Here is a 13,565-nt window from a genome sequence, read left to right as displayed (position 1 = left end):
GCAAACACAACACTTGCACAGACGTGTTTGTGTGTGGTGTAATTTTTAGGCTTGCTGATATATTTGTGTACCTTTTGCATAGTTCTAGCAGCACGACTGCTGAAACTTTGAGCTGAGTACTCTTTTTGCTTATTATGATGATAAGAAGGAAGAAAAAACGAACAAACAAACAAAATACACGGTTATGTTTACTGGATGTCTCACTGCAGCCACCATGCAGGGCTCTATGTGGAGTGTAAAAAAAGCATCCAGCGATGGAATTTTCGTCATTTATTCTCAGAGGGACCCCTTGGGCCGGGCAGGCCTTGCTCCTATTTCGGCTGCCCGTCTGCAGGGACCGGCGACCCCCGGAGGCGGCTGGCACCTAGCGGCGGAGTCCATGGCATGTCCGACTCCTTTCGGTGCAGCCCCCTAGGTAACGGGGTCCGGGAGATGTCCCCTGAGCCCAGGGCATTGCCCGTCGTGTGTGTGGGGGGGTTCATTTCCCACCCCCTGGCTCCGCTTCTCTCCCCTGACTCAAAGCATCTCGGGACAGCGGTGGGGTCTCGGGGCTCTACAATGGGGTCGCGGGGCTCTGCAGTGGGGTTTTGGGGCTCTGGAGTGGGGTCTCTTCCACTGAGCAGCCCAATGCTGGTTCCCAGTTTCCGTTCCTCAGTGCTGGCTGGGCTGCCGGCAGTGGGCAACTTTGTGGGGCCGGGGCCGTCCCTCTTCACCTTGTCCCTTCTTCACCTCCAACGGTGCCCGAGCCGCCGGCAGCGCTTGCTCGACGTGCTCGCAAAGCATAGGACAGGCAGAAGTGGGGGCTTGGGTTCGGGTTCCTGGGGGGGTGGGGGAACACGGGGGACACGGACGGACTAGCAGGAGAAGGGCTCCGTTTGGGGCCGAAAGCGTGCAAATAGGTGTAACAAGTGCCTCCAGAGAGGCGCAGCAAGGCGATGCAGGTCCCCGAAGTGGAGCGGGCCTGCCTGCAATGTGAATGCAATTACTCTGCCTGTGTTTGATGTCTCCCCTAGCTCTCCCCCCACCGGCACTGCCTCGATATGTCGTAAAATAGAAGCGAAATGAAAGACAGGCTTTAACGCTCGCTACCTAACCTCTGCTCCTCTCTGCTTTTAAGGGCCCGCGGGTTTTGGAGCCGAGATCTCTGCAGGAGGCGTTTAACCCCCCAGCGCTGCGGGCAGAAGGGTTTTTTGGGGAAGGGGGGATTGGTTCTCCTTGCCCCGTGCCAGAAAAGAGGCTCTGAGCAGATCCCTGGGTTCCTCTTGCCCTCCTCACAGCTCAGAGGCAGCGCCGCGGGTAAGGAATTCCTTGGCCAACATCTGTCTCTGGTTGATATATGCATGTATGTATATACATATAAATATTAAAAAATAGTTTTCGGAGAGGTTCGCTTGAACTATAAAAATAAAGCTAATAAAAGACCGTATTCGCATCTTCAGTAAACTGACGGGAGCCGTCAAAAACGCCAAGGGAAACACTCGGAAGGAACTTTTTTCGGGTCCAGCGTTCCTTTGGAAGAGCACAAGTAGTGGTGGAAATGTTTGGATGTCTGCTTTGAAAAGGATCGTAAAATAAAACGATGGACCAGCAGCTGGTTTCCCGGCCTCTGAGTAACATTTTCTTCTTCTTCCTTCTCTTCTTCCCCGTGAGCGCTGGGGATGCGGGGATGCTGAGTGCCCGGGGGTCCCCACAGCCTCCCCCCGGGGCTGCTCCTGTCTCCGCAGGGAACTCGCTGGGTCCCCGCTCCGGCTCCGCCGCCCTCCGAAATCCGCGAGTGCAGAGTGGGACCCCGGGAGCCGGGCTCACAGCTCCTCGGGCCGGGCCGGGCCGAGCGGATGGGGAATCCCCGAGGGGGTGTCCCGGCCAGGAGAGCTCCATCGGGGTGAGGATCCCGGGAGCATCTCCCGGGGATGCTCCATTTCAGGTGGCTTCGCCGGCAGGAAGAGTGGGACCCCCTTTTGCTGCAGGTAGACCACCAGCCACCGCCCAGCCGGGGGACCCAATCCTCCCTTGCAGAAGCCCCAGGGGGCTCTGGCCGGAGCCTCTCGTAGCCCCAAGCTATAGGCACATGCAAGCCTGAGAGCTCTTAGAGTCCTAAAAACTTTCAAATGCGAGTCAAATAGCACTTAACGCAGCGACACTTTGGGGCTTTCCCTTCTTAATGCGAAGTACATTTTAAGGGATTCCCAAAGATAGGCAAACAGAGTAACTGGTATTTATTTATTTATTTATTTATTTATTTATTTATTTATTTATTTATTTTTCTCTCCAGTAACTTGTTAACTATAAACCAATCCCTACTTAATTCTTCACTGCCAGTGACACTGGAAGAGGACTTTTCCCCTTTCAAGAATGCTGCACAACCCATGCTGGTTCCCATGAATGTATTCATTATTCACAGATAGTCACTAAGTGCTTTGGGTGGAAACTTCCAGTCCGTAGAATGTCCTGACTGTCTGTGTTGCCCATTTATTGTTCGTTATAGATGGCATGCAACTGGGAGCATTAATCGCATGACTTAAGTGCTGTTTCCTTTCTAAGTGAAGGAAATTTTAACTCATGATAAATGATCAAGCAGGGGAATATCCTTGGGTAGGTGGATAAACAAATGAAGAAAACAATTCGAGAATGATTTGGAGGAATATCTATTCCATGTAATAACCGAAATAGTTATTCATTATTTGAATAGAGGTTAGGAGAAAGGGAGAAAATCAGCAAATTATGTGATGTCAAAAAAAAAATGTAGTCCCTATTGAAAAGAGTTAACATTTATAATACAGTCCTGCTTTAAAGTGACTTTTCCAGAAAGGTCTTTGGCATCGATTTCGTTACACAATTTTAAAATGACTTCTTTTTGGTATGTACAGTGAGAGAATGCATGGTTTTATTGGTACTGGTTAGGGTCAGCCACAGGAGAATTATGGAGGTCATGTGAAATAGGTGCCAATAAAGCTTTTATTATTGTTATACAGACAAAAGAGCATTATGGAAAGAGATCCTTACCAGACCTAACCATGGATATTTTGTTCTGTTAACAATCAAGTTGGAAAATACAGAGACACAGTAAAAAAAAAAAAAAAAAAAGTGACTTTTCAGAGCCATTGGGCATTAACCTATTATACTAAAACTTTTGGCATTATTTTGCCCCAGAAAACGAAGGTCTCCTGAAATGAAACACTACACATGACTTTTGGTGCTGCCTAAAAGAAAAGATTAAGGGGAAAAGCACTGCACTGTCACAACAGAATGCAACTGTTTTTATTTTGAAATAATTTGTGTGTGTGTGTGTTATGTAATGTAAGAATATTGTTTTTTTTTTTTGTTTGTTTGTTTGTTTGTTTGTTTTTTAATTGACAAGGTAGCCTTTACCTGCGATTTGTATTTACCTGAAGTTTGAAACAGATTTTGTACCAGAGTTTGAAGTTCAGGATTCTAAAGCAAGATTTAATGAAAATGTTATTCATCTATCTTCATCCAATCTTGTGTGATTTTAGTGCAGTATTAAACCACTGTCAAGGACTGCAATGAATGTCCCCCATGTGTTGATACATTGGATTCTTAGATCAAACTTCAACAACTTTTAGAGCTCTATAAATTCAGCAAAAATTCCTACCTTCTTAAATCTGATTGACTCCTGATTGACTCAGAAGTTTTAGATTAATTCCAGGAAGGAGCCAAATTCAATCAAAGAAAGTATTAAGAACTGTATGGTACAAAACATTCTTTGTATTTTTACAGTTGTGTAAAAAGAAAATTGATGCATAGATCAAAGTTAGCCCCCAACCACTGCTAACATAGGATTAAACATTATACTAGCTTTTACACTTTGCTAATAAAATGATTCAAACTGTGTATATTCTAAGGCAGAGATTTAAGAAAACTTGTGAAAATCATGATGGAGCCTTATTCTGTATAAAATCACCCATATTTGTGAACTATATTAATAAGAAACAAGAGTGCATAGACAGGAAGCAGAAAATATCTATTTTCCATTGACGTGTAATCCATTTATCCTACTAGAGGACAACAATACCAATCTCTAAACCTGCTGTTACACCAAGAAAAATATTTTTAATTGGCATGTGAAAAATATATGTTGGCAAATCATATTTGAATGAGGCATATAGTTCATCCTACTCACCTCTATCTAAAATACCCCTGTCACCCATGATATATGTGTACATAAGTATGCCCATGAATTTTTGAATCATCTTAGAAATAATCTTTACAGAAATCAATGAATAGTTGGAGTTTATGTGAGTCATTAAAATCTGGGGATGAAGGCAGTTTTCAAATGGTTCTGTGATGTATTATAAATGGTTTTGCAATGTTCCAGCATATGTGGAGATACATATCTGGAGATATATACAGTTACATGCATATGAATTTGTTTATTATGGTATACAAAAATTACATTTTCACATAGCATGAAAGTAGTGTTGAAATGTCTTTAGAAAGGACTGGACCTAGTCAAAATTAATATTGTAGTGAGCACAGATCCTAATGTAAATCCATGGAAACCCCAAATGCATTCACTTTCTTGTTCTGAATTATTTTGTTATCAAGTCTGATTAGTCCTAGAAAACCCTGAAGCGGTAGGAAGGCTGGGTCAAACACTGAGTGAACTCAGTGGTAAAGCTCTGTTTGCTTTCTCTCGGCAAGCACACTGAGATGTGCTATCTTCCCCAGGATCTCAGCGGAGCTCAGCAGGAAACCCAGCCGTATCAGCTCCTTCTCATAAGATTCCCCTTTGACTTTGCAAAATCCTTGAGTTGTGTTAGGTGGGTGCGAGTCAGTTCCCACAGTAATTCTTCATGAAACCTGAACACTGTGGCCCACATTCTACCCTTGTGAGGACATGAGAAGTCAACCTAGAAATTTACACAGGCCTCTGGCTATGAATAACAAAATCTACACTGCAGTTATCTGAAATTGGAGCGGTAAGTGGACTTGCAGCAGGAAAATTTTCATATCACACTTTGTAAATCCACGTTTTACCCAGAGGAAGATAAAGTCTTGTTTTAAATGGTAAATCTTGTTTTAAAGGTACTGGAGGGATGGGCAAGGAGAGCTGAAGGTGCACCCTCGTGGTGAGTGGCAGGGGTACATGTCCTGCTGACTGACCAGGAGGGGCCAGTGCCCCTTTTATAACCTCCTGTCATGCAAGGTTCTCCTCTCACATTTACTTGGGGGGATTCATCAAACTAAGCAGAGACATCTATGACTAGCGTTTCCATCCTATGCTCCCCTTAAAGCCAGTGCATGTCTACTCAACATTTTCTGTTCATTCAGGGGGTAACTGTCGTGTAAAGTCAGGTGAATCATTCCCTGTGTCTTCCAGCTGCCTGGCCTTGGAGAGGCTTTCTTGCCATGTCATGACAGTATATGCCATGGTACAGATGCAGTTAACCAAATATTATAAGGGTAAGCACTCAATGGGAGATGGGGCCACTCTTCAGCTGGCTTCTCAGCTCCAGGTCACACCTGACATGGTCTTCTCTTGTCTAGCTCAAATGCTCCATATGGCTCTGTGTTTGTTAGCAAGCTAAAATATATCATTGCACAGGCTTGTTTTCACACAGCTTGCTCCCTAGCATATTTTGGTCCACCAGCTCTCATTCAGACTACCTTAGGACACTCACAAGGAAAATAAAGGCCAGGGACTACTCATGATGAATATCAGACCACTCTGTTTTGGAGGAGGACGTAGTGTGCAGATCCAAGCCATGCCATGACAATTGCTCTCAGGACTAAAGGATCAGGTGAGCACAAATCCAACCCAAAGCACCCCAAACACTGTTAAGCAGTAGGAAAAATAGTGTAAGTACAAACTAATAGGAAGAAAATGTGCCCTGTCATCATGCATGTAGGTATGGCAATTTGGTAGGCTGTGATGTGTGTTTTGCAAAGGAGTGTACCCCTTGCCTACATGTCATCTTCTCCCCAGCCAGCAGCCCTGCAAAAGCCTGGCAAACACCATCCCTTTAGCAGTATTTATAGCTATATCTCTATCTGATGAGCCACTCTCTAAAAGTAGGCTAACTCAAAACATACCACATTGCTGCTTGGAAATGCAGATGTGAAGGGATATCTGGTTCTAATATACAGATCACCTTATGGTGTGGCAGGTTTCAGTTTCCACAATAGAGAGTGCATTTGTGCTAGGAGTGATTTAAGCCATTTGGGACCTTCAAAAGCAGAAAGCCTTCATGAACCTTATTGGAAATGACTACTCTTGCTGAAAAAAGAAGGAAGAGAAACTAGAGGGGTGATCCAAGATCACACACATCTAAAGAGTGGAAAGGAAGCCTTTTCCAAAATGTTGCTCTTTCTCACAGAAAACACTTAAGTTGAGTGTGAGACAAATATCTCCATTCCTTTGTAGAGATATGAAGTCCTACTAATGTTGATGAAACCAACATTTTATTACAAAAAGCCATCAGATTTAGTTCAAAATATTCCATTTATTAAATATCAGTAATATCAACCATCATCTCTTCTATGACATTTTACTGTCTGCTTTTTTTTTTTTCTTTTTTTTTTTTTTTTTTTTTTTCTGAGGGACTCAAGGAGGAGGACAATGAAGCAAGCTTTTCCTTTCAGATACACCTGGTGGATTTGAGTTCTGATATTTCTCTTTCCCTCATTGCACGGAAATCCCCTAGGAAGAGCAAAATATCAACATAAAGATCGGCTGTGCAGATTTGAAAGAAGGATTTTGCCCTTGGGTCCAAATGCTGGAATGTTTTCTGCAGATCATAGACTCCATAAAACATATGTACTTAATAAATAAGCAAACAAGGCTTGTGCTCAAATGGGGCTGCTGTGCAGTAAGGGAGAACATTTGGCAAGTTGGGGTGGGGGGTTGGCAGCTACATCCTTCGTAATCCAGAACAAGTTTTTTTTTTTTTTTTGTAAATATCAACATTTCTTCTTCGTGTCAACTGTGATGTTGAGGTGCATGAGGGGAATGTGGGAATTTCACTCCAGGTGATCTGAAATAGTACTTTCTTCCAGAGCTGACTGTCCCCGTGCAGGAAACAGGGAATATCTCTACCTTGTCAAAGAGGAAAACCTGATGAGCTAAGAAGGCTTTTCCTCATTCTCATCTACTGCCTCATTGTCTGCTCAAATCAGCAGGGAAAACAGCAGAGAAGTAGCTGGAGCCATGCCAGAATGCTTTTTCTTTTGGCACCCTTTTGCAGCAGCAGCTCGGGATCTTTTTGCAACACTGTGCTCCAGAGCTGTCAGCAGGTAACACACTCTGTCGCATACCTCAGAGCTGCTGAAACATTGTGTGCCCTCTCTCCACCTCTTGCAGAGCTCACCTGACCCTGCCTTGCTCCTTGCTTGGAGCTTCAATCCCCTCGGCAGTCCAACAGGTCATTCAAGCTTGGTCAGGCCTAAGAAGCCGTCCTCTTACATTTAGCAAGAAAGGAACACATCCAGCATCTGCTGTAGTTGGTGTCTAAGATGTCTAAGATATGGAGTGAGTCCTTTGCATTTGCATATCTCCTGAACCTGTAACCATCAAGACATTCAGACCAAGAGGGAACTTTTTGGTAGCAGTTTTTCAGGGCAGGACCAAGCCAGAAATTATGTGTCTAGTCTGGTACATTGGCTTTTTTTCTGTGCAGATGGGAAAGTGGGGTACCTGCAAAAAGATCACCCATTTTCCTTCTCTCCATTGCCTACTTGGCATTGATGAACACTGCTCCAAAGGTCACTGTAGAGAACAATGACATTAAATGAAATGAAACACCTAACTTTTAGGTGGTTGAAACAAAGCTTATTACTATTATTAATTACTATTATTATTATTATTAATTATATTTTCTGCCTGCTTCTTGATTGTCTAGTTAAAATAATTATTTTCTTTTCCTCTCTTCTTGCCTTTTACTGTGAAGAACAGCAGAAGCAGAACAAGACCAAGGACTGGACTCAACATCTCATCTTTTGCTTATCCTTAAAAATATATGCATAAAACCTCAAAACTATACTGTAGAAAGATATATGGCAGCCATTTTCTCACATAAAATGGCAAGTTTCGAGTTTCTATGACCAGACTGCTACATGGTACTGTCAAAATCAAGTTCAATTGAGGATAAAATACACAGTTCTCTCTTAGATTTCTTGTTATTTTAGTCCACAGGGATAAAAAACAATTGATTTCTCTGGAACTTTTATTTCCCAACATATTTTTAATTGTTTTATTAAGCACAAGTATATTATTCTGAATTAACCATGTTTGGTTATGTGTATCTTCATCTCATTTTCAGTTTAGAAAAAGAAAAAATAATGAAGTGACAATAAAATATTTCCTTTGACTTTGTAGAGGTCATTGAAGTTTTGTGGGCACCTCTGGAATCAAGAGTGGACTAAAAAGAGATTTTTATTCCAACTCAGAAATAGTAGGCATAGTGTAGTAGGCATAGATGCTGGTTTGTTGTGGGAATACTCTAAAGTATTCCTACATACAAGTTTTCCTTTTTGATATGTCTACTAAGACGAATTTTAAAAATCTGTATTCCACAGAGATTTGACTCAAAAATAGCTACTTTAGCCTTGGAGGTTCAAATTTGAGATTGAGTTGTCCTTTAGAAACCTGTGTCTGGGGAATCTGAGCTTCTTTCTGTAAGGATCAAATCTGAAGGACTAACTGCATGAAACACAGGAAGGATTAATAGGGATTTAAGCATCTTGATGAGCATATGTGTAACCCTCAGTGTAATTTAGAGAGCTTTGGGAGCCTTTCTAACACCTAAAGGAGACCTATAAACTCTTTAGATTCTGTTTAAATTCAGATTAATATGCCAGATTAGATTACTGCAACCAATGTAGCTAATACTGATAAATCTTAAAGGTATTATCTGTACATAATCAGAAATTAAACAAGATGTGTAGACAGAGACTATTTACAATTTTATTGTAATCAACACATTTATGAAAAGAATTATAAAAATCCTGAAGTTGTTTTTTCATGGAATCTGCATCCAGTGAAATTATTAGCTGGTGCAGGAGTTTATATGGCTTTCATTTAGCAAGAATTGTTTGGTTCTGGATGAGATTTGAGGAAATTAATCCAAACTCTCTAACTTTGTGAGTTAGTGCCTGGATCCGACCTATTTTAAGACAGTGATCCAGCTTGACTATAGACCACATGGTCTTTATTTCTCAGTTCTGGACCTGTTTTAGTACTATTCTTCAGTCTTACATGAGTATTTTCCCCAGTGTGTATTTATCCAGGCTTCCTAGGTAAGAAACAGTCCATCTCTGAAACAAACAAACAAAAAAGTGTAAATATATTTCCTAGCTGGAATAAACCTTTTGTATATTTTCTGTGAGCAAATAGATCTAAAGTCAATAAAAAAAAAAAAAAAAAAAAAAAAAGCTTCTGGAAAATTTAAACATATTTTGAAAGAGATTGATTGAACTTCTTTCTTTCTTTCTTTCTTTCTTTCTTTCTTTCTTTCTTTCTTTCTTTCTTTCTTTCTTTCTTTCTTTCTTTCTTTCTTTCTTTCTCTCCTCTCCTCTCCTCTCCTCTCCTCTCCTCTCCTCTCCTCTCCTCTCCTCTCCTCTCCTCTCCTCTCCTCTCCTCTCCTCTCCTCTCCTCTCCTCTCCTCTCCTCTCCTCTCCTCTCCTCTCCTCTCCTCTCCTCTCCTCTCCTCTCCTCTCCTCTCCTCTCCTCTCCTCTCCTCTCCTCTCCTCTCCTCTCCTCTCCTCTCCTCTCCTCTCCTCTCCTCTCCTCTCCTCTCCTCTCCTCTCCTCTCCTCTCCTCTCCTCTCCTCTCCTCTCCTCTCCTCCCACAAAATAATAAAATAATGTGCTGGATTGTTCTGTCAGATTTTGTTAATACGCTTTCAAAATGTGTGCCCGCATTTACTCGCATGGAAGTAAATGCAAATTTTGGAGTGAAACATAAGTGAAAATAAGAAGACATAGACGAACACCTTCGTGAACCCTGCCCCAGCACACAGAGATGGGGTTTAATTGTTTAGCAGCAGGGCAGAGAGTTGCTGCGATCAGTGTCAGCGCAGAACAAATGTCCCTTATCACAGTGCCACCTCGAGGACAAATCACAGCCCAATCAAGCAGGCACCTCTGCAAAAATCCTTCCATCCTCAACGAGGGCTTTCCCCGTTTCCCCTACTGCAAGTTCGGTCAAAGTGAAAGACAGGTCAGGTCCATGATGTTCATGGGCTCCAAACCAGCCTTCATACTTGGGAATTCACTGGGACGTTTACAGATGTTGCTAGAACATGATGCATGTAACTGATCTCAAACAAAAATGATTGCTGTGGTCTACATGGATTAAGATTTTCCTAGCAGTTCTGTATTGCACAATTCAAATGCATAATAAACTTAGATCTGTACTTTTGCCAAATTGTAATTTATAAATAAAAGGGCTCAGAGCAAGCCAATTTTCCTATTTAGTTTTTAATAGCTAATACTCAGAAAACCTCAAGGCTAATTAAACAGTTCATTGTCCTGCTGCATTTAATTATTCAGATATTGATCTAACATCTTAACACACAAGACAAAACAGTGACATATTTTATATTTGGAAATGGAAAAATAGGAAGCAGACCTGGTTTAAAAATGATTTAGAAGTTAACAACCGAACTCAAAGAAGAGTGCTTCCAAGTGCTGACTTCTTTTTTTTTTCATAAGCCACACAGCCTTTCTATCTATTAATAATAATAATTATAAAAAGACAAAAAGAGAGAAAAAAAAAGAAAAACTTTTAGAATTTTGCTATAAGTTTAGCCTCAAATTTCATATCTACTTGAAAAATCCTACATGTTATATGCCAAAATCATGTGTCCATACAAATATGAAAACAAGTCTATTGCCTAGGAAAACCAGACCAGGACAGGACAGAGGAACTCTGTGTTCAAGTTCTGACCCCACCTGAGACAACTTCTGACCTTGAACTAATAAATGTTTAGCCTGTCTTGTTCCACTGTCTGAAAACTAAGTTTCATATGTTTCCCTTTTAAGTCACCATATTTCTGACAGGATTTTGTCTTACTGGGTACTTAGCCCGAGTAATATAGAAACAACACAACCACACAGAGTAAGCCCCTTTATATAGACACACCCCACTGATGAGGTTCTTCAGAAAGAATAAGTTTGTGTTTATTTTTTTTTTTTCCACTTTTAATGCATTGGACACAACATAACATTATTGGGAAGCATTCTCATAGTTTCTTTTGAAAAGCTATTTTCTCCCTCCCATACCCAGGCCTTTGGAGAATGGAGGACACAGAAGTTCTGGGTCCACCAGCACCACCTCCATTTTCATTACTACACAAACCAGAAAAACAAAACAAAACAAAACAAACAACAACAAGAACAAAAATAAGAACCTGGGTTATCTGGAGTTTAAATCATCAATAACTTAGACATATAGATCTAGCTTAGTTGCCCTAAACTGAGCAGAAACATCCAGTCCTAGTTCCTAGTTCACACTTATCAGACACACTGTGTCCTAAACACGCCTAATACCCTCCATTGACTGTGGAGAGAGCCCATAGTTACAGGCTGAGGTACTGGTGTGCAGAACACAGCTAGGTTGTGTAAACACAGAGACTTAATGCCCTTTGATATTCCCAGAAATATCTGAGGTACTTGCTTAGGACTTCAGATATGACAAAGAACCTCTGGGAGACTCACCTTGTGCCAAAGCAGGACCTTTTACATGGCTCAAACAACACTAGACACATTGCTTTGGCAGCTGATTCCTACCTGCAAAACTACTGAGACAAATGCCATCATTAATGTCAGAGGACACACTGCATAGCAAAGTGATTAATTAAATGCTAGGGAACTGTCCACTCTGGATTTAATTCTGTCTCCTCGATGTAAACACTGTGGCCTGCAGCTCCCTGGGGTCAGGGTAGCATGCTCCTGCTATGGATGGATCAAGAGAGCCATAGGGAAATTTAATTGCATAAGCTGTCTATTTACAGTCCCCCTAGTGACCCTTATAAGGCCACTTGGTGTTAGTAAAAAATCAAGAAAGATAATGAAAATGAGCTTTACAGGCAGGCTCCTGTGCAAGCATCTCAGATGCTCTCAACTCCTCTGAAGTGGAGACTTCTCTGCATAAGTAATGTAAACCACACACCTGCTCTGGGGACTTCACAAATGTCAGCACAGACCAAGGACTTAGGTGGAAGAGGCAAAGCCAAAGCTGGTATGGTGAGAGAAGATAAGGGACAGCAGCAGGCTGCAGGAAGCCTACCCATGCCTTAATCTGTCTCCCAATGCCAAGGTTGCACTTCCATTCCAGGCTGTGACCCTGCAACTTGCTAAGGTCCTATGGATGGTCCTAATGTAGCTCCAGACAGTATTTTTATCCAGTAAGATGTTAATTTAAAGTTCTAAGAAGCAACATGTATTTCAGTGCAACGGCTCAGCAGGGGGTCAATGTAAAGCTTGCCATTTGAGATGGCAAAATGCTGTGCAGGATGCAGCATGGTTTGCTGTGCATCAGGAACAAACTTGTCTCTCCCTTTAATTGGGTCCAACACCACTTAAAGGTAGAAAACATATACAGAAAAGACGCAAAACAGCATATGGCATATGGTCATTATTGCACAATTCACAGGCTGGTAATTTGGTTTGCTGTGTCTCCATCTTACAGTAACTGACACCAGATAATACAGTTGGGATTAATCCAGGCCTTATGAAGTGTTCCAAAAACTCAAAGCTAATTACTACGCTTGAGATTCCCAGATTGGCATATGGTGTTAAAAACCATTGTGCAATTTAGGGGAAAACATAAATTCCGCAAGAACTTTTTTTTGCCAGAATGCTGGCTTTCCCCTCGGATTACTTACTGCTAATTGCAGGAAGTGTCTTAAATGTACCAGTGCATTTATTTTTGAAACTGCTAGTCCGGTTCTGGTACCCTTCTAAAAAAAATAATAAATAAATAAATATATATAATATATATATATTTTTTTTTAAAAAAAAAAAGCTCTTATTAATACCATCAGAAGAAAGTCTGGTTCCTAGTTTGGCCAAGAGAGTAGAATTAACTGCTATAAACTATAGCAGATCACTTTGCATTCACATTAAAACAAAGCTTAATAACATTAAAGCTTGTACACTGTGGTAAATTCCACTTTAAATTCCTTCACCATCTGTTGAATAAAAATGCCATGAGTATTTCCCTTCAACTTCTATTTTCTTTAGGGCACTCAGTGCACAGATGCAAATTTTAAAAGGCTGAGCTCAGGGTGAAGGGCCAAGAGGGTGAGCTGGATTGCTGCAGCCAGACTAAAGTGGGGGCGTGAAATCTGCCAATAGGCATCAGGGACCAAAATTTCATCTTACCAGAAATTGTTTTATCCCAGTGAAATTATTCTAAAATGAAATTGCCTGTTAAGCCTTTTCTCAATGCATCTCCACTGTTTAGGTTTTGGAATTGGTGCTTGAGCAATCTGCTGTGATACAACTGTGGGTGAACAAATTTTTTTTTTTTTTTTAATTTCAAATACAGCATTTTACTGAAGCAGCCCGAGATCTTGTTTCTGCCATCTAAACAGCACCATCTT

The sequence above is a fragment of the Anas acuta genome, chromosome 4 (assembly GCF_963932015.1).
Source record: "Anas acuta chromosome 4, bAnaAcu1.1, whole genome shotgun sequence".
Classification (NCBI taxonomy): Eukaryota; Metazoa; Chordata; class Aves; order Anseriformes; family Anatidae; genus Anas; species Anas acuta.
This window is presented reverse-complemented; position numbering follows the sequence as displayed.